The sequence below is a fragment of the Triturus cristatus genome, chromosome 9 (genome assembly GCF_964204655.1).
Source record: "Triturus cristatus chromosome 9, aTriCri1.1, whole genome shotgun sequence".
Classification (NCBI taxonomy): domain Eukaryota; kingdom Metazoa; phylum Chordata; class Amphibia; order Caudata; family Salamandridae; genus Triturus; species Triturus cristatus.
In genome coordinates, this window is record NC_140592.1 from 113,637,990 (window position 1) to 113,662,908 (window position 24,919).

Genomic DNA, 24,919 nt, shown 5'->3' on the forward strand with positions numbered 1-24,919 from the left:
TTGAAGAGGAGGTGTTTTTGGGGTCACACACATTGGTCATAGTCAAGTGGAACTTGGGTCACGCAATGAGGGCTTCATTTATGAGGCCTTGCATCACTTTTACACTGCCGGTGAATCACTTTTTGTGATGCACCAGCACGGTAAAAAATGTGCCATGTTGCTCCATATTTACGAAGTGACGAATCTAGGCAGCTGCGTCACTTTGTAAACCCCTGCGTCTAATTATACCTATGTCAGGTACAATGTATGCAGGGGGGCGTTCTGACACAAGTAAGCCTCGTAGAAGTGACACAGTGAAATCTACTAGATTTCACTGCGTCATCTAGGATGCAAATGCATCAAAATCTTACGCCTGCCTCACAGCAGGTGTAAGACTGACGCAAGCGCCATTAACAAGGGACTTGCCCATGTGAAATGACCCATTGATGGAGTTGCGTCACTTTCATGACACACTCCAGCAATGCGTCATTTTTGCGCCTACAGATACGTCAGAAATACTGACGTATCTGTAACTCCGTGCGACATGATGCGTCATACTGTAAATATGACGCATCCAGCATGACGCAAGGAGGGCGCAATGAAAAGTAACGCATCGCGGTTTTCACGCAGCGATGCGTCACTTTTCATAAATGATGCTCTGAGTATTTTGGACTGGCAGAAGTCTCTTTACAACCCTTCCCAGCAGAATCTTCATTGTGCAAGGGCTCGAACTCTCCAGATCTGGTCATAAACTTGGCAAGGCTTGTTGGTGGTAGTCACCTCAACCTTGGAGTACAGAGAGTTCTCAGTTGCCACTGGTGAGGAGTCCCTGGATTCTGATAGCAACATTTTAGCAGACTACCTGGAAGATTCTGCCCCACCTTTATATTAAAGTTACAAACATTGTTTGTGTATTCCAAGATAAGTTCTAGGAAGTACCTGCCTTTCACTTATTCCACTCATACTTGTCCAGCGATATTCTTGTATGTCAGTTGCTAGCAAGATGGAGGAAGTGGGGTGGACAGAGTGCTTGGGTTGAGGGAAAGCTGGGAGTTTCTGGTCAGAGGAGACACAAAATAAGGATCCTAACAATGTGAGTATATCCCACTTACCTACCTGTTACCTTGCCACTGGGGGTTGTCCTTCCCGTGAACTATGCGGTGGGAAAGGGCAAGGGAAACTGCCTTTCTACAAAGGTGGCCCTCCAAGTCCTCTCCTCTACACTAACAATTCTGACCTACTGCAAAGGATCTCTGGAATGTCAGCATTACAATTCACATTTCTGTCTGGGGCTCTCTCCACCCTCCCTTTTGGAAAAACAAAATGAATTCCAGTGTGGCAACTGCTACAAATATCACTTAAACTCAACACACTTCCCCTACACTCATAAGTAGCATATGCATATGTGTCATTTATGTTCCACATGGATAGGCAAAAGACCCCATTACAGGGTAATAGTAGACCAAATTTAAAAGTACAGGAGAGGCCAATAAGGTATTCTGTCTGGCAGAGGCAGGTAAAGAGTTCTGTAATAATAAGACAATATGTTCTCTGCCACCACTGTCATTCCTCCACAGTCCAGGGACCTGATGTCGGTCCATGTTCAGTACAGAGGGTACACATGGTGTCCCTTCAGACCATAAATCCCTGCTATGGGTTCCAATCACAGTCACAGAAATGGCTGAGTGCTCATGCATGGTGTTGGACTTGGCCCTTTTTGCAGAGTCATCCCTGAACTTTTTGCCTTCCTCCTGTATTTTGTCTGAATTGTTTTTGTTGGTTTTATGACTCTGGGCACTTTACCACTGCTGATCAGTGCTAAAGTGCATATGCTCTCTCTTATTGTAAATTGATGTATGGATTGGTGACTCCATGATTGGCTGATTTGGTTTAATTGGCAGATCCTAGTACAGTGCACTGTGTGTGCCCAGGGCTTGTAAATCAAATGCTGTTAGTGGGCTTGCAGCACTGGTTGTGCCACCTACAGAAGCAGTCTGTAAAAGTGTGTCTCAGGTCTGCCATTGCAGAGCCTATGTGCAGTCTGGTACTGCCATGTTGACTGGGCAAGTGCACCCACTTGCCAGTCCCTAAACATTCCCTTTTCTTCATATTAGTCACATCTATGGTAGGCCCAAGGGCAGGGTGCATTGTAGGTAAAAGGTAGAACAAGCCCCGATGTGTGTGGCATGTCCTAATAGTGAATTACAGCCATTTTCGTTTTTCACTTTTGCAAGGCTATCTTTTCCCATAGGCCAGAATGGACAGTTTGATTATTACATCTTATAATCCTAACTGACTCAGGGAACTAGGTAGAAATTCGAGTTTAGTATGCCTGAACTCAGAATGATAACATACATATTTTAGTGAAGTTGGTTTTAACATTCTGTATTTGAAAATACCACTTTTAGAAAGTAGGTATTTTCTTGCCTAACTATCCAAAGCCTGCCTCTGCTAAGGTGTGTATTCTTTGTCTGGAGTTTGAGTGACAGGGTCTGGGGGATTCCAGGAGACAGGGTGAGTCAGCACAGGGCTGAATAGAGAGATCTGCATGCAGATGGGAGGGAGGAGTTGCACCTGGGCCCTGAATAGGGATGTGCCTTCCCTCCACAATGCTGGCTCCACCTCCTGTGGTGAGTCTGATGTCCCTGGCCTGCACTGTGAAAGGAAAGAAGGAGTCATGTAAACAAAGTGCTCCAGGTCCGACCAGAACTGGTTTGGACTAGGCAAAGGCCTCTCTGCCTTCAGAGAACAAAGACAAACTGTATATAAAAAGGGGGACCCAGACCCCAGAACTTTAGATCACTTTTGGGAAACAAGAAGAAACCTTTGCTGAGGAAAGGAACCAGAGAGACTGAGGAGAGACTATCCCTAAGCATGAGGGATTGGCCTGCAGTTGTTGGCTGACTGCCAAAGAGAGGAAAAAGGACTTTGTGCTTCTATCATTTCAACTTGTGAAGTATCTCCAAAGGCTTGAGATAGAGCTTGCCTCCTGCTGAAGTCTCAGGTACAACAGACTTCACCCACCAGCTCCCCAAGAGTTCTTTGGAAGTGCCTGCAGTTGTGTTGGGCTTTCTGAGGGACTGCATGTCGCAAGGAGCTGGAAGCTCGACATATGAAAAAGAAGCGTGTCGCCGAACTGCCACTGTCACTTCACAACGTGAAAGCGCCTCGCATCGCCAGAGAAGAGGATCAACATCGCACCAGATGCCGTGGCATCATTGGAGAAGCGTGTCACTGCCGCAGCCGCTGTTGTCGCATTGCTGGGAAAGCGTGTCACCGCTGCAGTTATCGCATCATTGCCGAAGCGCCTCGCATGGCTGGAGAAGAGGATCGACGTTGCATCAGACGTCGCCGCATCACCGGGAAGCGTGTCACAGGGCCTGTCGCGGCTCAGAAGAATCGTTGAGTCGCTGCATGGCCCTCGGGTGTGCACGCATTGTGTTGCATCAAGGAGAAGACGCCATTTTTTTTCATCTCACCGGATCTTTATCGCATCACGGTGCTGTGGATCGCATCACCACAAAAGCACAGTAAGAAACTGAAGCATCACCTCCCCTCGCAGAGAAGAATCAACGCATCCCCTACACATCAGTAGGGATCCGACGAATTACCGTTCTTGCGTGTAAGGAACCAACACATTACCTTCCCTGCAACACTTTCGTTGTATAGCGTTATGCATCCAAAGGTACATTGAACTAGAAGTGTCACATTTTACCATCTTAAGAGAACTAAGCTAATTCTACCATTTTTAAAGTACAGTATTGGGGATTTTTGTTGTTTGTGGTCTTGTGTTAAGTCTATATAACAATACTTATTTTTATACTGCAACTTGTGTGGTGTCCATCTGTAGTGTTGTCACTGGGTTACTGTATGTGTTCACAAATGCTTTACACACTGCCTCCGAGATAAGCCTGTCTCCTCATGCCAAGCTACCAAGGGGGTGAGCAGTGGTTATTTTAGGAGTGTACCCCCTTACCCTGACTAGAAGTAAGGGTCCCTATTTGGTCAAAGGTACCTACCTCTGCCAACTAGAGACCCCCAGTTCTAACATTGGTGGTCAGCGGTGAGGATTTGGACTTGCATTTGTGACTCATATACAGTGATTGGTGAACACTACTAGTGAGTGCAGACCAAAACGCGACCACATACTTTTGGTAGATTGTTTTTCCTGGAATTTTCTATTTTTGCAAAGAACTGCCAAGTTTAACCACCATGGAGAAAGCAGCATCCATAGCATCTGTTGATTATGAGTGTGAAGAGGAGAAACTGGAATGCTACAATGTAAAACAGCTAAAGCACTTCTGCAGGAAATTTAAAGTTGCAATGACCAGTCTCTCCAAGAAGGATGAGTTCCAAAAGGTGCTGAGGGCCTGGGTCGCAGCAAGGAGTACCCCTGAGAATGAGGAAGGGGTTGAGAATGCAGAGGAGCAGCTGGATGGGCCATTGGGTCCAGGGGGTAGAAGAGCAACCTCCCCAGCAGGTAGCAGTGTTTCTGCCAACGGTCGGTCCCCAGAGGAGCTGGAGGACAGGGAGAGGAATAGGATCCACGTGTTGGAGCTAGCCAAAATGAATGGGCAGTTAGAGAATAGGAAATTGGCCCTAGAGGAAAAGAGAATGCAAATGGAGCATGAGTTGAGAATGAGGGAGCTCGATTTAGAGCTCGAGAGGCTTGAGGCCATGAGTGTCTCAGCCCAGCAACAAGAAATGTGTGAGGCTCAGAGAGTGAGCTTTTCTGAGTTGGAGGTGGAATCCAGCTCAGATGGTGGCAGCAAAATTGAGTTATCTAGTGCTGAGGGAGTAGTACACACACTCAGAGATGTGGCACCTGACTTGAAGGAGGGGGTTAATTTACACCAGGAGGTTCAAGGATATGAGGTACCTCCAGTGGTGCGCAGTGTCCCTGAGGTAAATTGGGAAACTGGCACAGGGGTTCATGGTCCTAGTGGTGGGAGGGACACTCTACTGACTCTAGATAAGAGGTGAAATGAGAGGGGTTCCCCCATGGTTGAAGTCCTGGTGTGTGAGTGTAAAGGCTGCCCAGATGAGTGTGGGTTGTGTAACAGAGACAGTCAGATTCTGTCTTGCCAATCTCGGGAGAGTGGTGTGGGGTACGTGTGCAAGGCACTGGATGGAGATGATGAAGGATAGTTTGGTTAACCCTCATAGCGGACTATGTGATCCAATAGTGGGAGAGCATATTGTAAGTCCCTGTTTTCCAGAGCTATGCCAACACCTGTTGGAGAGTAAGTTCTTTGACCCCAGGGAGCTCACATTGGAGGCAGACCTTTTGGTGGATTCCAGAGGGTCTGGGGAGGCATTGAGGATGACCCTCAGAGGAGTGGCTCAGGTATCTTCCAGCCCAGAGTGGGGGAAGAGGTTCAGTGTAGCCCAGCTAGGTTCCAGTGTAGTGGGAGGGGTGTAGGGACTCACGTCCTGTCTCAGCGGAAAAGGAGTGAGTGTGGGGCTGCATGTCCCAATTTGCCCGAAACCCAGGCTCAGGGCCTGGATGGTTCTTTAAGGGAACACCAGGTAGGGAGCCTAGGCTGTGCTGATGGGTCACCCGTTGAGGGGGATCCCCTAGTGTCTGATGAACTGGGAGTGTCTGTAAGCAGGCCTCCATCAGTTCTGGTGTCTGGCAGTACCACTCCTAAGTGGAGGGTGCAGAAGTCCAGACTGAGGCGTGAAAGGGGGAAAGAGTGTCCCCAGTGGAAGAACCAGTGGGTCAGGGGCCAACCAGAAGGGCTGCATCACCAGGGAATGACCATGGGGACACCACTTCTGTCCTGGGGGATCTTCGCGCACTGTCAGATGGACAGGGGTCAGGAGGTCTCGCCAGGCAGACTATCACACAACACATGAGTTATGTGTCACCCTCAGGGGGGCATGCGTGCTCCCAAGGAAGTCCTGGTGCGCTGGGCATGTGTTCAGCCACTGGGTACAGACCCTGGGTTGGAGAGCCAGGTTCAGGTGCTGTCTGACCTGGAGGGAGGGACAACTGTAAACAGTGTCCTGACCGGTTGGTCTTATAGGTGTAACATTCCAGGTGGGAGGGTACAGCACTCTGGAAGGGGGTGCAAAGTGAGGGAGTCCTCGCCTCTGACCCCGGTTCAACTGGAGGGTTTAGACCCTGGGTTGGAGGGCCAGGTTCAGGGTGTCCCCCCTGACCTGGAAGCCCAGTTGCAGGATAGAACCCCTGAACTGGTGGGCAAATTGTGCAGGACAACTGCTACAGGCACTCTGACAATTCTGGAAGGGGGTACCGCTCCAGGTGAGTGAGTACAGACCCCAAGGAGGAGGACCGGGTGTGGGAGAGCCCACCCCAGTCACTTGTCCAGCTGCCGGGTACAGGCCTGGGGCTCGTGGGTCAGTGTCAGGATGTCATACCTGACCTCACAGGAGGGAGAGTGGACAAAGGGTGCCAAGCACCTGGGGCTACTACTCCCGCTCTCTGACGCCACAGAGCTTTGAGAGCCCTGAGAGGCATAAGGCCTGGGTCTCATCACTGACTACTGTCAGTGGCCACTGTGGCTTGCTGTCTGTCTGTTGGGACACACCTGTGAGCAAGCTAGGGTTAGGTGCTGCACAGATCGTGTCCACAGGTGAGGAGAAGGGTTCCCCATGGGTTAGCATGGTGGGCGCTGAGAGTATGGACAGACAAATTGAAATGGGTTCAGATTGGCGTAGAACTGGAATATGCCCCTGCTGTTGTGGGCCAGGGTCCATGTTCTATCGCCCAAAGCAGAGAAGCCCATCAGGGTAGTGATTGGTCTCCCCTGCATTTTGGCTGGAAGGGGGTTGTGATGCACTTGGCCCTTTTTGCAGGGTGATCCCTGAACTTTTTGCCTTCCTCCTGTGTTTTGTCTGACTTGTTTTTGTTGGTTGTATTACTCTGAGCACTTTACCACTGCTGATCAGTGCTAAAGTGCATATGCTCTCCCTATTGTAAATTGATGTATGATTGGTGACTCCATGATTGGCTGATTTGGTTTAATTGGCAGACCCTAATACAGTGCACTGCATGTGCCCAGGGCTTGTGAATCAAATGCTGCTAGTGGGCTTGCAGCACTAGTTGTGCCTCCTACAGAATCAGCCTGTAAAAGTGTGTCTCAGGTCTGTCATTACAGAGCCTATGTGCAGTCTGGTACTGCCATGTTGACTGGGCAAGTGCATCCACTTTCCAGTCCCTAAACCTTCCCTTTTCTTCATATTAGTCACCCCTATGGTAGGCCCAAGGGCAGGGTGCATTGTAGGTAAAAGGTAGGACAAGCCCTGATGTGTGTGGCATGTCCTAATAGTGCATTACAGCCATTTTCGTTTTTTACTATTGCAAGGCTACCTGTTCCCCCTAGGCCAGAATGGGCAGTTTAATTATTACATCTTATAATCCTAACTGACTCGGGGAACTAGGTAGAAATTCGAGTTTAGGATGCCTGAACTCAGAATGGTAAAATACATCTTTTAGTGAAGTTGGTGTTAACATTCTGTGTTTGAAAATACCACATTTAGAAAGTAGGTATTTTCTTGCCTAACTATCCAATGCCTGCCTCTGCTAGGTTGTGTATTTTTTGTTTGGAGTTTGAGTGACAGGTGCTGGGGGATTCCAGGAGACAAGACAGGGTGAGTCAGCAGAGGGCTGAATAGAGAGATCTGCATGTAGATGGGAGGGAGGAGTTGCACCTGGGACCTGAATAGGGCTGTGCCTTCCCTCTACAATGCTGGCTCCACCTCCTGTGGTGCGTCTGATGTCCCTGGCCTGCACTGTGAAAGGAAAGAAGGAGTCATGTAAACAAAGTGCTCCACGACGGACCAGAACTGGTTTGGACTAGGCAAAGGCCTCTCTGCCTTCAGAGAACAAAGAGAAACTGTATAAAAAAAGGGGGACCCAGACCTCAGAACTTTAGATCACTTTTGGGAAACAAGAAGAAACCTTTGCTGAGGAAAGAAACCAGAGAGACTGCGGAGAGACTATCCCTAAGCGTGAGGGACTGGTCTGCAGTGGTTGCCTGAGTGCCAAAGAGAGGCGAAAGGACTTTGTGCTACTTTCATTTCAACTTGTGAAGTATCTCCAAGGGCTTGAAATAGAGCTTGCCTCCTGTGAAGTCTCAGGGACAACAGACTTCACCCACAAGCTCCCCAAGAGTTCTTTGGAAGTGCCTGCAGTTGTGTTGGGCTTACTGAGGGACTGCGTGTCGCAAGGAGCTGGAAACGCGATGCACAAAGAAGAAGCATGTCGCCGAACTTCCGCTGTTGCTTCACAACATGAAAGCGCCTCGCATCGCTGGAGAAGAGGATGGACATCACACCAGATGCCGCGGCATCATCGGAGAAGCGTGTCGCTGCCGCAGCCGCAGCCGCTGCATCGCTGGGAAAGCGCGTCACCCCTGTAGTTTTCGCATCGTTGCCGAAGCGCCTTGCATCGCCGGAGAAGAGGATCAACATCACATCAAACGCCGCCGCATCACCGTGAAGCGTGTCACAGGACCTGTTGCGGCTCAGAAGAATCGTTGAGTCACCGCATGGCCGTCGGGCGTGCACGCATCGTGTCGCATCAAGGAGAAGACGCCATTTTTGTTCATCGCACCAGATCTTCATCGCATCACGGCGTTGCGGGTCGCATCACCACGAAAGCGCAGTAAGAAACCAAAGCATCACCTCCCCTCGCAGAGAAGAACCGACGCATCCCCTACACATCAGTAGGGACCTGGCGCATCACCATTCTTGCGTGTAAGGAACCGACACATCACCTTCACTGCAACACTTTTGTTGTTTAGCATTACGCATCCAAAGGTACATTGAACTCAAAGTGTCGCATTTTACCATCTTAAGAGAACTAAGCTAATTCTACCATTTTTAAAGTACAGTATTGGGGATTTTTGTTGTTTTTGGTCTTGTGTTAAGTCTATATAAAAATACTTATTTTTATACTGCAACTTGTGTGGTGTCCATCTGTAGTGTTGTCACTGGGTTACTGTATGTGTTCACAAATGCTTTACACACTGCCTCTGAGATAAGCCTGTCTGCTCGTGCCAAGCTACCAAGGGGGTGAGCAGGGGTTATTTTAGGAGTGTACCCCTTACCCTGACTAGAAGCAAGGGTCCCTATTTGGTCAAAGGTACCTACCTCTGCCAACTAGAGACCCCCAGTTCTAACACATGGTGGATATCAAAAAAACTATTGGGTTTGGTATGAGGAACATGCGGCACAGGTACATCTTTTCCACAGCAATGAAGGAAACGTTTCTCTCGCTCAAGAGGGACAGCGGTGGAAAGTTGGGGAGAGGGAGATGGAGATGGAGAAAAAAAAGAGGAGGGAATGTTGGCAAGGAGATATAGTGAGGACGAGATGAGGGAGAGAACTAGAGATGAAGTAGGAGGCAGAGGAAAATGGAGGAACAGTGTGAGATAAAAAGAAAAAAGAAAGGAGAAATGAAGATAAAAGGGACAAAGCAACAAAATGCACTCCTATGGGGGAGAATGGGAAAGGAAGTAATAGGGGTGAGGCAGAAGAAAAGTGCTGAATGACAGAAAAGTAGATTCCTCCATCACTACAAGAAGGAAGCTATATTGGGTCCCACTAAAATAAAACATTCTCTTCAAACTGGGTTGACTTACATCTAGTCCAATAACAATTTGGCAGCCAGATTGGCACAAAGCCTACACAAATTAGACCACGTCTCATAAAGTTGGCATTGTTTCCTTTAGCATCAGGGGCACAGTAAATCCAGTTTAATGTTTTGTTTGCCCACCGGCCTTTCCACGGTCTTTGACTTAGATGTACTCGAAAAAAAATCCCATTTTGCAGTCAATTGAATGCTTTTCATACGCTTTTCTTGGTGTCAGATCCTTTAACACCTCATATCAGTTACCTGTTCCTCTTCACCAGATCACTATTTGAGAAATGTTCAGCAGACCCATAAGGCCTATAGGCCACATGCCTAAAAGCGATTTTTACCTAATAGCTATTTGGTAATTGCAAATACTATGTATGCTATGTATATAGGGAATCGCCAAAGATTTAATGATTCCTTAATATTATCCACAGCGATTTGTTTAATAGGTATTCGCTATAAGGTAATACTACTCCATTCGTTCCTATGGTCATAAAGGCCCATAGGTGTGAGTGGTTTTGCATTAGCTAATTTACGATTACCTAATTTGCAATTGCCGAAGGCACCCCTGAAGCACGCACAAAAAATAAAATGCGCACATGTAAAGTGCACACATGCCCCTCGGATATGTGTGCGCTACATGATACTTTGAAAAATGCTTTTTTCAAAATTTGCTCATGGTTACCATCGACTTGTAGTCGAGGGTGATAGCATTTTCCTAAATCACAGTTTGCATATAGAAAATGTTTGGTACATGTGCTAAGGGAATCACAAATTGCGATTCCCTATTTGGAGTCGCACTTTTAGGTAATCGCTATTTTTGCAATTACCTAAAATTGTGACTACAAAGCCTTTCATACATCTTGAAAGACTATTTTGCATTTGCAAACGGCAGAAATTACAGCTTCAATTCAATTGCAAATGCAAAATTGTGGCGGTATAGCTTTTGTTAGAGTTCTGTTTCATTTCAGTTGGTCTTTGAACATTGTTTCATACTTGCACCAAGATGCCATTTGGTGAATTTTTGTACTGACAAATCCCTTACGTGCTCAGTCACTCACTTCCAAAATCCAGTCTTTTCTTCTAACCTGCAACATCAGAGGTACAGACCTCAAAATGCTAATTTTCTAAATTTATCTAAATGCTTTATATTTTTGTTCAAACTGGGATGGGCTTTGGCTTCAGCTGTTGAACATGTTAACTACTGTCATGTAGCTGCTCCACTCTGTCTTCAGAAATGCTCTAAAGAGCAGTGGGGTTCATAACGATGGCGGATGAACTTCAGTCCAACCGCCATTGTCTTGGGGAGTGTGGCCACCTACCTACAAGGCGGCGGACCCACAAGGGGTATTAGGATGCGACTGCTACCGTGTCGGTCGCACTCGCCATACTTTGCATTGCAGCGGGTGCTGCTGGCTGCGGCTCCCGCCGCAATGCAAAAAAGGCACTGTTTACATTTCCCTGTACTACATGGCGGGCACCATGCTGTGCCTGCCACATGGTGTAGGGAAATGTAGGGGGCACTATAGGTGCCCCCAAACCCCAAACAAAAGTGCCAGTGATGAAGGGGTGCCCACTCCGTCCCCCAAAGTCAGTCCCTGGCAGCCTTGCCATGGCGGGTGAACCACCATGGAAAGGCTGGGGAAATGGACAATCATAATCCCACTGGTGGTGCCTGGTAGGCACCACCGCGATGTATGGGATTGTGAGGGCCTCCGCAGCAGCCGCGGTCGGTAGTAGGAGTAACTGCAGGGCGGTGACGTGGGGAGGGGCAGGGTGGGGGTAGTAAACTATGGATAACGGAGGTTTACAGGTAAGTTAACATATAAATTAATAAAACGAATTTCGTTGCGTGCACTGCATGGCATTTGGGGATGCAGTGCACGCAACGAAATTCGTTTTATTAATGTATATGTTAACTTACCTGTAAACCTCCGTAATCCATAGTTTACTACCCCCTCCCCACATCACCACCCTGCAGTTACTCCTACTACCGACCGCGGCTGCTCCGCAGCACCGTTGGGCTCAAGAAGCTCAAGTCGGTTGTCTTTTCCACTACAAGCACAGAACTGTAAGTATCCACATTCAAAGGAAAATCAAGAATTGAAGGTAGCATTGGCAAGACAAAAAAAGCTAAATGCAGGTGATAAATAACAGTAAGGCAGAGGTAGGGACCGGAAAATGAAGGCGAGGATATTAGAGGGATGTTATATTATGCTAATGAGATTTTTAAAGCGTGCATACAACATAAGTCTTCCTGGCACTAATTGATCGACTTAAATGAAATCACGGAAAAATAGCTAAAATGCCTAAAGAAATAGATGGGTCTTCAGGGAATGCTGGAAGTGGCTGAGGGACAACATTAAGGAACGATTTTCTGGGAGTGCAATCCAAAGGGGCATATTCACATCAGAACGGTGGAGTGCGGTGTTACGCCACAATTGGTAATGTCGCGGTCCTACACTATTTATACATATTTACAATAATACGGCACACGCCTGCCTTTTCCCTAGCGCTGGTGCTAAATTTAGCTACCTAGCGCCAACGCAGGCAACCTTGCACCACAATACTAACGTGCCTGCATTGCAGGGAATGATTGTTAATGTGTAGGAAGGTGTCCCTTCATGCACAAAAACAATCGCTAATGGCAATTTGTAACTTGTATGTGTGCTGTACATATAGAAGCTTCAACTCATCATTATTAAATGATTGTTTATGTGCAGGAAGGGTCACTAATGGTGATCTGTTCTTTCTATGTGTGATGCAGAATGCAGCACACATAAAAACAACAAAAACTAGGAGAAATTAATAATTTCTCCTCCTTACGCCCATTTAAGACTAGGTTTCTCCTGGTCTTAGTTTTGGTACTGGCCCATATTTATGCCAGCCTTGTAAATAGGGGGCAGCATCAAAAAGTAATGGGTGTTGCGGCAGAACGCCCACTGCAACACCCATTGCCTGCTCTTTCACACTAAGTGTTTGCTGAATAGGGGCATTATTTACAAGGCAGTGTTAAGCTATGTTAAGTGGCTTAATTCCGCCTTGTAAATAAGGCAAAGGGGTTGTCGCCAACAGAACGTCAAAAAAAGTGACGTTCTGGTGGTGGTAACCCCTTGTAAATATGCCCCAAAGTTCCTCATATATACCAAAAGCAACTCCCACAAAACCAGGGTTTAAGAAATAGGCTGGGGTAGGACAAGAAGAAATATGACTGGAGAGGAAGCGGGACAGGTGACAGATAGAGAGCAGGGATAGTGGAATAGAGAGGGAAATAAAATAGAGAGGCCCCAACCAAATCCAGGCCAGTCTTCTATTACTAAGATCCATTAGCTACCAAATTTTCAGCCCTTGTTGCCACTGCCAGACCTAATGTATTCAGCACCTTCTACAGGGGTCTCCATCCTTTTCTGTAGTGAGAGCTACTTCTGATCAGTGAAAATCATCATGAGCTACGAAAGGTTAAACAACTCATGCATTGCTACCAAACATCCCCCCACCCAGCTTCATTGAATTTAAGCCTAATGTCCATTGAGACAGATTCTATGGTTTGAACAAAATATTTTGACTAGGGGGCTATGACAGGGCTGTCTTGTGTTTCAGCGAGAGTGTGAGTGTATAAACATATGTGCATATGTATGGGATATATTTGTAAGGGCGACTGAGAGCCTGTGTTGTACATACTTCCAGCACATGACATTCCTTTTGCCATATGTGGCACCGTTACACGAAGAACACAAGCATACATTCATTTTGTTTCTTAAATGGGAGAAATTTAAAGTGCAGCAAAATGTTCTGCAAAGATCTTCATTATATGGAACATTTTCTGTACTTTACATTTTAAAAAAATTACTGTATTTTTCAGTTATACTTATGGCACAGTGTCTACTAGCCACTGGGAGCAAGAAGCCTGCTGTTTGTAAATGCAACACTTTGAAATGGGAGGACATTAAAATGAAGAGTTGACTTAATCATTTTAATTTTCTCCCATTTAAAAGAATCCAGAAACCTCATTTTGTTCACAGCTCCAATATTACCTTGACAAGAAATTGCATTCAAGAGTTAAATATCTCAGTGCTTGGGTGATTCACCTCTGTTCTCCAACCCCAGCCTGGGTCATAAATCTGACTGTGGACTGCTCATTTTCAGGCTCTGCTATTTTCAGCTGATGAAAATGTAAAATAAACACAGCTTTCCCTTAAGGGAAATATGACCTTGTGCTTATTTAAAAAAACAAACCCAAGGTTGTGACCTACCCTGAAGGTATATGGGAGCCACTGGTCGCTGTGATCAACTGGTTTGGGACATCTGTTCTACAAACTCCCATTAGAAGCCTGTGGGAATATCCATTTCTCAAGTCTGCACTACACAAACTCGTGCTACTCCTGTCGACAAGCGGTAGTCTTCGATTACCAGTCTCCATGACTCACATCTATTTGCCCTTTACCAATTTCTCAGCAGCTCACCAGCAGCAGCCTTACTTTGCCTCTCGCAGACCTTCCTCCATTTCCATCCCATTACCAGGCTTCATGAATAACTAGTAGTCATGGGAAATCATAGGTACTTTGTGGTGACAAACCACTCCTGGTTGAGAGATCCACAATGAGTGTTGAGATATCTAGAGTAGGTGGGCGCACAGATGAATATTATATTCCATTGATGGGCACCACACCCCTCTCTAGTCTCTCTCTCTCTCTCCCAAAAGTGTTAGGATCCCATGGCAGCAATAAATCAACTCCTGGATATGGCATGTTTTATCCTGAAAACCTCATAAGAATTGAATACATTTATAAAAAGTGAAAAGTTCTTACATTGAAACTGAATAAAATCAATTGAAACTGAAAAAGACCATAGAAATGCCTATTGAATCCAAATGAACATCACAAAGCAACTAAATGAAAAAAGGCCCAGAAGCAAAAACATTTCTGTTCTCTCTCATTTTTTACACAGGACCTCCTCACCTTTGCTTCTCAGTGAAATTGTGAATGGTCACATGGGATATATGTGATTAAAGCAATATTGGTTTCCATACTTGAATCCTTCGAATGTAAAGCCACTGGCTTGTTAATTCATACATGTGGCTATGTCAGAAAAGCAACACAGCTCATCTTTGATCCCTGAGACTATTTTCTTCATTGTCCTCTCCGTTTATGAATAATGTGCATAATACTTAAAACAGACTGTGTTCTCTGCTGTCCTCTCCTATATTCACACGGTTATAGTAGAATTCCTTATTTTCATGTCTGTGCAGAAGAAATGGCTCACTCCCCCCTAGCATTGTAAGAAATCATGCCCCATTTCTTTTACTATTCTGTGTCTCCACAATGGTGGCTTCATAACTGGGGCTTTGGGGACCAGCCCTGTCTTCTGAGAGCCACCACTTGCTGACCATTAACACAGAAACACACACAGAACACCTTGAATTGCACATCTTGGAGGAGTGTTATTCAACTATTATTCCCTCACTCACTCACAATCCATTTTATTTAGCAGACATACTGATTGTGCCTCAGGCAGCACCGTTTTTGTGTGAAAATGGGTCTGTCAGAGTGCACATCACTGCATTCCTGAGGCTAATGAGGAGCATCACATTGCACTAGTGGTTGGATTTTAAGTACTGTTCCAGCTTCTAATAGAGCAGTGCGTCCAGTCCTATTAAGAAGCTTGCAGAAATAGTTTTTAATCTTGGACCTGCTGTCTGGCTCCTCATTGGGAATCATGGCTTACTGGTTCCAAAGTCCAGCAACAGATTCCTGCTCTGTTGCTCCATGGAGCCTCCGAGTTGGCAGCAAAGGAAGCAACATAATAATAAAAAAAAAACATGTGGTTTCTCTATGCATTCCTGAGTGTGTATTTGTGAGTGATTGAGAGAGAATACGATAGAGTGAGAGTGAGTGTGCAGTATCTTATTTGAGAGTGTCAATGAGAGTAAAAGTGACTGAGACTGTGAGATTGTGAGTATGTGTTAGACCTAGCGGTTTTGTGCTGGCTAAAATGCATGAAAGCCAGTCAGAATCCACAGTTCCAAATAGGATGAGCACGATAACCTTAGCCAGCGGCCACCCTCTGGTAGCTTGACAATGAGCAGTCAGGCTTATCCTCAGCCCCGAGTGTAAAGCTTTCGCACAACACCCCCCTCGCAACACACTTCGTTCACCACAAAAAGACTCCACACCGTATGTATAAAAACACTTGTCTTTGTATTACACACACGCACTGAAATCAAAACGAGATATACATTTATATACAGTTAAGTTATGTGCAATTGTCAAACTTCCCTATTGAAATCACAATGACACACACATTGTATATGCACTTTACAGTTATTTGCAATTGTCACACTGTCTCATTGCAGGAAGGTCAAACAGTTACTAGACTCTGACTACGCCTCGTGACCCAGCCCCTTAGTCTTTCAACTCTACCAGGTAACGATACACGTTGCCCCTGCTGAAGCCCTGTTGACTAAACAGTTGGTACCACCTAACACGGAAAGAAACCGTAACTTAGTTTCGTCCATCCAGATTAGACCTCCAGGTGCCCAATGGCACCTGCACAAGGGCAGGATCGCTATCCCCCATAGACAAAAGGTTGTGATCCAGGAAGCTAGTATGCCCTCTGTCTGGAGGAACGTCTTCCCCTTAAGAGAAGGTGTGACCTGCCATAGATCCCTGGCAGTCAGTTGCAAGTGCCCACAAGGCACATGAAACCCCTTTGGTTTCGTCGTGATATTTTCCAAAACAAAGCACCCTGTGGCGTGGGTCCAGGGAGAGTGAGCCAACAACCTTGGACAGAGACTGCAATGTCAGGCACTGTCGTCCTCCCGATCTGGAGGCCGAATACAGCCTCAGCTCCAGGCTCAGGTTACCCCAACACTCCTTGAACACCACACTCTCTGGAGCACAAGCGGGTACAGTTCCCCTTGGTTGCAAGCACGGGTCCCTCGGACTCCACAAGCTTCCCCAGCATTCCTTGAACTCCTCAAATCCTGGCACCTCAGATGGCTGCTGATCTTTGTGCACACACTCCTCTTTCACAGTGAGATGATAATGTATGCCAAGAAGGTCTTTGTCCCAACCACAATCACTTCACTTGTCTCCGCCGCACCTAGTGGAGTCCTTATGAACTCATGGAGACAGTGAGTTCATTTGTGTCCCTGGGATCTCATGGACAGGAGGTCAGCTCACCGGCCCTCAGAGAGTACTTCAAGATCCAGCCAACAACAGTTGGCGCTAGCGGCAGGTCAGCAACGTCCAATAATTTCCACCAACTGAGAGTCCCTTTCTTGTAGCACAACAAGCTCCAAGCTGCCTCAAGTCTGTGGCAAGTCCTGTTGCAGTTCCTCCTGCCCTAATGGCAATGCCCCAGTACTGAATCAGCGCAGTATGGTTCCAAATCCAAAAGTGTCTCTACTTGCAGAGGCTGAAGCCCCAGTAGTTAAACCCACCATGACAATAAAGGTTCAATCAGTTCAAAAGGCCAACTTTGAAATGCACAGGCCCTTTCTAAAATTTGTCCTGTCTGCCATCCTACCCCGGGAGGTTTGACCACAATCTTTAGTGGGGCCAATACCCTGCCCCTTGGAATGCAGGTCCCAATTCCACCCCCATGTAACCATCCCAAAAAGGTCCTTCGGAGCAGGTGGTCCACAGTTGCCCCATAACCCCTAGTTTATGACCCTCTATCAGGAATGCACAGTGTGGGTATCCCCGTAACACTCAGTTGTGAATTAGGAGACAGGCTGCCAGGCACACAGAGTTAGGCACATCAAAATGCCCACTTTCCCAAGTGAAATTTCCATTATTGTAATGTCAAATCCACTCTCACGACCGGTGAGGATTCTCCATTATGAACTCATTTATACAAAACACTATCCTGTCCTATTCTGCATATAGGAAATAATGCTAGGCTTCCTTTCCCTACACCCCCTCGTGCTAATCCAATGCGAGAAGCAGGCCCCATCGTACCGAACACACCATTCAGTGTCATTCACAACTCTTGCAGGTAACACACACACACACCTGCCTGACCTTTTCCCAACATCGCACCCTGTCACCAGAGAGATTTCCGATATAGCAAGAGACATGCAGAACCTTGACACGTAGCTTTATAAATGACAAACCGAGTAGCAGTAACCCGTACACATAGGCCCACCTTGCACATTCGAGATACATGCCCCTCATATAGGTCTTACCCCATGCCAAGGGACTTCCAGCTAACTCAAATCAGCCAATCATATATACACTGATCCTTAGTATGCATATGACAAGCACAGCACTTTGACACTGCACGCCAGTGCCAAAAACATTCAAGTACTAAGACTAGCATCCAGAGCAGCAGAAAACTTGTAAGGAGAAAAGCAAACTGTTGAGGAAAGCACCTTAGAAAGGGCCATTTCCAACACTCTCTTTGTCCCTGGTTTATATAATCTATTGCCATTGAAAGAAGTGGAGCTTCCTGTGAATAGCATCTGTTACCACACATGCTAAAACCTCGCGTGGATTAACAATGCAGTCAATACCATGACTGTGTTACCACGAGTTCCATGACAACGCAAGTCATTACAACGACTTGCTTTAGGGAAGCGCTGGACTTTGGAATAGTTCAAATTACTATTTCAACTCCAGTCGGTGTGTCAGTAGGAAAGCCAGTAGCCCTACAGAAAATTATGCCAACTAAGCGGCAGCCACAGGACTTCACTCAATGTCCAGCTCTTGGATCACCCAACATACATCAAAGAGAAAGAGAGTCAAATATGGAGGAAGATCACTGAACAGACAAGGACTTAACTCTAATTCGAGACATATACCTAACTAAATTTGATTCTGTAACATTTTGAAAACAAGCTATTAACTAATTTAACTGAACACTGAAAAGAGGTTACGATTGAACCTTGTTATTCGCTCATCTGTCTGGGTTCTAACTCCCTGCTGTAATGTTGCACATCTCGACACCTAGATCAAGCATTCTGAAACAGTCAAAAGCGGAACAACAGCAGTGTATGGAGGTTTCTAATAAATGAATACACCCTTGACCCAAAACTCCATATTTCTAATGAGAGTGGGGTTCCATCTTGCTGGAGATCTGGGGGAGAGATTGCCAGCTGAGGACCATGAGGAGGAGGGACTCCAGGCTTTCCAGGTTTGCCACACCTCTGCACACACGAATGTTTTTGCCTAAGGATATCTCTGAGAGGTCACAAGGGGAACTGTCTCTTAAACGATAGTGACAGAAGCAAACCTACAGCAGATTTCCTTTGTTAGACATTTTAAAGGTAGTTTCACTGACTTCATCATGGGTAAAAGGTCTCTGATGAGTACTCCACAGATCTAGCTGGATTCAAGAGTGTCCAGTCTCTTGTGGAAAGCATATTTAAATAAGTCAGTGAACACATTTTTCTCCTATAGAATGGTGTGATCTGTTTGTATGACCGGTTTAAACCCCCTCTCACTGCTCTCTTGGTCCAGTTGAACTGTGCACAGCAATCTATTTTTACTCCTGAGGACTCAAGCATTCTTCGAATTTTTCCTATCTGGGTCACCAGTATCTCTTAGTCTGGTCGAGCAATATGGTTTCTCAAGGTTGTCGTTGATTTTGGAAAATGATTGTTCATTCTAGAAAACATTGACCTTTCACCATTCCATTATGACAGTTTCTCATATGGGGTTCGGACCAATCAATCCTGGTTGCATCTCAGTATGGCCCTTCTTGTCGGATCATTCTTACACAAAACATTTTGTCTCAAATTCTCTAGTCTGTTCAGAGGACTTCCTTCATGTGACTGTCTGGATAGACAGTGTGGTTTCTAGAGGGTGTTCCTCTTACTTTAAGAAGGGCGAGAGGGTCTCTCCTACATTAAGCACTTGACACACAGGAGGATAATTGTACAGATCACGAAAAGAACCAGGAAACCCAGAGGCTCAGCAAATATCCTGATGGTGAAAACAATTCAGATGGTACTTAGAATCACCACAACCATAGAAGAAACAGGGCAGGAGATATGTTTCTATCAGAGAGAGGAGAGAGCAACGTCTCCTCTCTGATGGACGCTGAACCGCCCTAGGTGCAGATTCGAAACAGACCCCTCTTACCTTAGCCTGATGTTAACTAGCATTTTCCCTTTAGGATAGATCTAAAAAATACACAGGACATGCAGCTAACATCTGCTGCAATCCAGATGTTGAAATCAACCACTGCCGATGTGTGGAGCTCAGAGCTGTAGGGAAAATGTCTATGAGTGCTTGACCTCTATTTATCACAGTTGACTATTCCTACACAGTTACTGAGCTACACTCTACCTACTGCAGCGTGGGTAAATATTCTTCTAAGAAATAATTTCTAAGGTCTACTACAAGAACAGAGATTTCTTTCTAACACAATGCCAAGTCTCAGTTCTCTGCAATCAGGACTCTAAGAACTGGCTCACATTTTCAGCTTGCAAGTGATTTAGACTCGCCCGGAGCATGCAATCATTTAGAGCACAGAAAGATTATTCGGTGGGATTTAAGACGAGGTGTAACCTACTGTAAAGTTTCATTGTACTCAATTTACCAACTTCGAAAGGTTGGAAAACTGAGCTGATGCTGCAGGGATCAAACTTGTGTGAGCTGCCCTTTCTGGGATTCAAAAAGGCATATTTACAAGGCGTTCACACCACCAGAATGTCCTTTCTTCTGACGTTCTGGTGGCGTTAAGTCCTTCTCCACGTGGCTTAACACCACCTTGTAAATAATGTCCCTATGCATGGGGCTTGTAATGGGTGTTGCAATGTGCATTCCAATGCAACACCCATTGGTTTTTGATGCTGCCCCATATTTACAAGGTATGGGGCAGTGCAAAAAATATTGCTAGGAAATACCCGGTCTGAAGCAGGTGATACGAGGAGAAATGTTTTATTTCTCCTCGTATTTTGCACTTTCCATATGTGCTGCATTCTGTAGCTCACATAGGAACAGCAAATCGCTTGTAAAGAGTGTTTATGTGCAGTAAGTTGTCCCTTCCTGCACATAATCACCCCTGCAGTGCAGGTACCCTTGCAACATGGCTCCGCCAGTTTCTAGTAAATATGCCCCAAAGTGTCCTGTCAATCACACCAGATGTCAAAAGCAAACAAAATGTCCCTTATCTATCCACCCTCTATAAGTAGAGACTGGAGATTATGTCCCCCGATCAGGTTGCCTCACGTTTCAATTAATCACAAAGTCTTTTCTTTTTAGGCTGAATGCTGATTTTTAGATATAACCCTACTAATTTCCCTTAGTAAGGCAATTTTGCAATATCCTCTAGGTGGAATGATACCATAATGGTATTTGTGTGAAGAGGTGTAATATGTTGTGCACCCCTACATGTGCCTCAAAAACAGGAAAATGGGTGTAGTTCTGTTGCGCCATATGACAACCAGTGTGATTTTTGGCAATCACTATGAATCTCCCCCCCTCCATTTCTCTCATTTTATCGATTGAAAGCCTTTGGTTTATCATCTGCATGAAATGGTTAAAAATGGATACATCATTGCAGTCTATGGTGTGCCAAAGTATCTTTTCACATTTCTATTTTCTAACTTGAATCTCTCTCTGTGTCTTTCTGACAATTTCTACTAAAGTTAAATGGTCCAATTCACAGTGGCAATACTTGCACGGAAGCTTTGGTGTTGACTTGATTTAGAAGACTCTTCGGAGATACTTTCCTAGGGACATTTCGTGCTCACCTTCGGTTGATGAGCATTTTTGGAATCCAGATGGCAGACATCAACTTTGCTACAAAAACTCCAGATATGTCTGAACGCCACATATTCAATGTCTGAAACTTTATCTTGTTAATTGTGTTATTAATTGGGACTATGCAACTCTGGATAACCTGATGAAGGCAACTGTGAAAAAATTACCAAAACGTCTCTCAAAGGTTCCTTCAAGGAGGGTTGGAAAGACTAAGCCCTTGACTGTAGACTAACCAAATTGTGTAGTAATAGTGTTTGTTTTTGAACCTACAACTTCACTACACTATCAACTAACCTGAATAACTTTAGCTCTCCTACATCTTTACTGTGTGTTAGTCATTCCTCCTTATGAGGAAACTAAATATATTCAACATTTATTTATCACTCTATACTAACAAATGTTTCTAAATACATGAATGAATCCTGCAGATTCTTAAAACATATGCCTATAGTTTTCAGCAATTCATAGACAACCCATGTTTGTTTTTTCCTGTAACTACCTTAACACCCATTTCCCTTTGGTTCTAGGGGACATATTTACTAGAGGATTGCACCATCGGAACGTCACTTTACGAACGTTCCAGTGGTGCAATGCCCTGCACCATATCTACAAAGTGGCGTTAATCCACTTTTTGTGTCTTAGTGCTGCTTTGTAAATATGACACTCTTTCACTCTGCATGAAAGTGGCGGGCAATAGTGTTGCTGTAGGCATTCCACCACAACACCCATTGATTTTTGATGCTGCGCCAGATTTGCAGATGCTGCAGCACACATAGAAGTAACAAATCACCTTTATTTATTGTTTATGTGCAGGAAGGGACACTTTCCTGGACATATACAATTATTCCCTGCAACACAGTCACCCTTTCACTACGGTGCAAGGGTGTCTGTGTTGGTGTGAGGCAGCTCATTTTAGTACCAGTGCTAGGAAGAACCCAAGGGTACTCTGTATTGTTGTAAATAGGCGCATCCCCGTATTTTGGAACTAGTGGATCGCAGCACTGCGAAATGTGCTGCAACACCTCTCTCTGACATTTCCTTGTTATTACGCCCCTAGGTTTGGGCGATTATTTCTTAGACAAGTGGCTCTATAATGGAAAGCGAGATCCAAAAAATTGACAACCAATTATTTCCTGAAATAAATTTCTCCCCTCCGTACCAGGTGGCCCTTCTCTCGTATCAATGACAATTTCCAACAAAACGTCAGTGGCAAATGATGTGACCATTTTAAAATGACTGACACATGTAATCAGTATTCTGTCATTGCAAGAGTACACGGACAGACAGTTTAAGTATCTCAGAGGGATAATGTACCTTGCCGAGAAGAGAATGAGTGTGTCTCACGAGGATATGTCTTGCACGGTGCCAATCAGCAATAGAGTGACAGCCCAAGACCTAACAAAACCATGGCACCCAATGATTCATTTTGTGATTATTAGATGGATGGCTATGACAACAGACATGCAATCTCAGTTAGTATTGGCTTTTAGACAGCAGCCATGCAGCACACATAGAAAAAGAAAAAAAGAGGATAAATAAAAGTATTTCTCCTCGTTTCGCCCTTCTGACGCCTGGTCTTGAACGGCATTAGTGCTTGGCTCTGCCTCAGATTTACGTTTCCATGTAAATCTGTGGCAGCGTCAAAAGCAATGGGTGTTGGGATGGAACTCCCACAATAACACCCATTACACACCCCTTTGACACTGACGATGCGGTGTAAAGGGGCCCTATTTACAGGGCCCTGTTAAGCCACAAAAGGTGGCTTTAAGCCCTTTTGTAAGTATGGAGAAGGGCATATCGCCACCAGAAAGTCACTAAAAGTACATTCTGGTGGCAATATCCCCTTGTAAATATGCCCCCAGGTTTGTAGTTCGAGGAGGGAACAACAGATATTGTCAATGAATCAAAGAGTCTGCCATGAATGTCTGTGTGACAATTTTCTGTGTAGTCAAAGATTCCAAAAAAGGATATTTCAGGACATGTGCCATCATTTCAAGAAGCTTGAAGACCTGCTTGAACCAAGCTACAAGTAAAAAAGTATTGTGAAAAAGAAAGTGTTGAAGCGAAATGTGCAACAAGCCGGACCTACAAAATTAAGGGGCATATCAGCAACAACCGACGATAATTATCGCTCAGCGCTCTTAGCGTGAGGATAATTATCGCCGGGTAACGTGGAATTTTATCGCTGAGATAGCGTGCTATTAGCAACGCTTATCACCTCAGCGATAAAAATCCTCACGCTAACTGCCTAACGTGAGATTATCGCTGGAAACCCAGCGATAATCTCATGCAATGTGGCGTTAGCTTGCTGATAGGGACTCACAAACTTAGCCATGATATCCACCTTCCATAGGATATCATGGCTAAGTCAGTCCTGAAGCAGGCGTAAGGAAAGTAGCGATAACAGGGGTTATCGCTACTATTCCTGACGCTATGCTTCATACCGTGGGGCTTGATGATAGGAGAAATGTCGCTTAGCGACATTTCTTCTGTCATGTTAGGTCAGGAATGCCCACTTTGCATCTCATTAGAGATGCAAAGCTGGGCGTTAGGAATCCCGATGCTAAAGCAAGGTTTCACGCGTCAGCGAGGCCTTGCTAATTAGACGATAAAATTATCGCCGCTTTTCTGCCGAAAACGGTTGCAAAAGCGGCGATAATTTTTTATCGCCAGCTTGTAAATATGCCCCTAAGTAACCTTTCACTAAATTTTCAAAGGGTTTACTTTCGTTCTTCACATGCCCACTTGACGAGGAGGAAGTCAACATGTTCTCAATGTGTACATATATTCATATGATGAAAAAAGGACTGTACAAATAGCGCGCATACATATCTGGAAACATTGTATAATCTCACAAAGGATATGTATTTTTTTTAATTTAAGAAACTCTAATTCTCTTTAACAACATTCCTTGTAACAAAGGAGGACCAAAATATGAGCAGTAAAAGTCTTAATGATTTGAAGGAAAACAGAGCAATGTAATTGGAAATTTAAATTGGAGTCCGACTTCTTTACGAGGATTCAGGACAAGCAGCTTCTGGAAAGTTTGTACTAGGGATGAAAAAATGTCCATGACACATTTGCTAAAGTTTGGAATGATTCCCTGGATTATTACTTTTTTAAACGGAATCTAAATGGTTCGAATATTTGTTTATTTACCCTTTTACCACTCCTTTTCTTAGCCTTATCATTTTTTTTTAATACACTGTAAGCAGTAAAAGTTGTAAGACTTATTGAGTAAGCTATGAATAGGGGGAATATTTACTAAAAATTCAAGCTGCATAGAGCAGCAGGCAATGTTTATGTGCTGTGTTGTGTGTGTGTGAACAGGAGTGAGCTAAACAGCGCCATATCTATTAAGACATGTCACTCTTCTTCCTGCACAAACACACTCCTTAAATCCTCATTCATCTTTCTATGTGTACAGCACACATGGACAGAGGATTTAAGGAGGAGAAATGAAGGTATTTCTCCTTGTTATCCCTCCTTCAAGTAAGCACATCATTTTGGTACAAACCTAGGTAGAGAAGTGTTTTAAATCTGGGCTTCCATCTAAATTCATGGGTGGATGCACAGTAAAACCCATGCCCCTCCCATGTTAGGCCTACCCAATGCAAAGTGA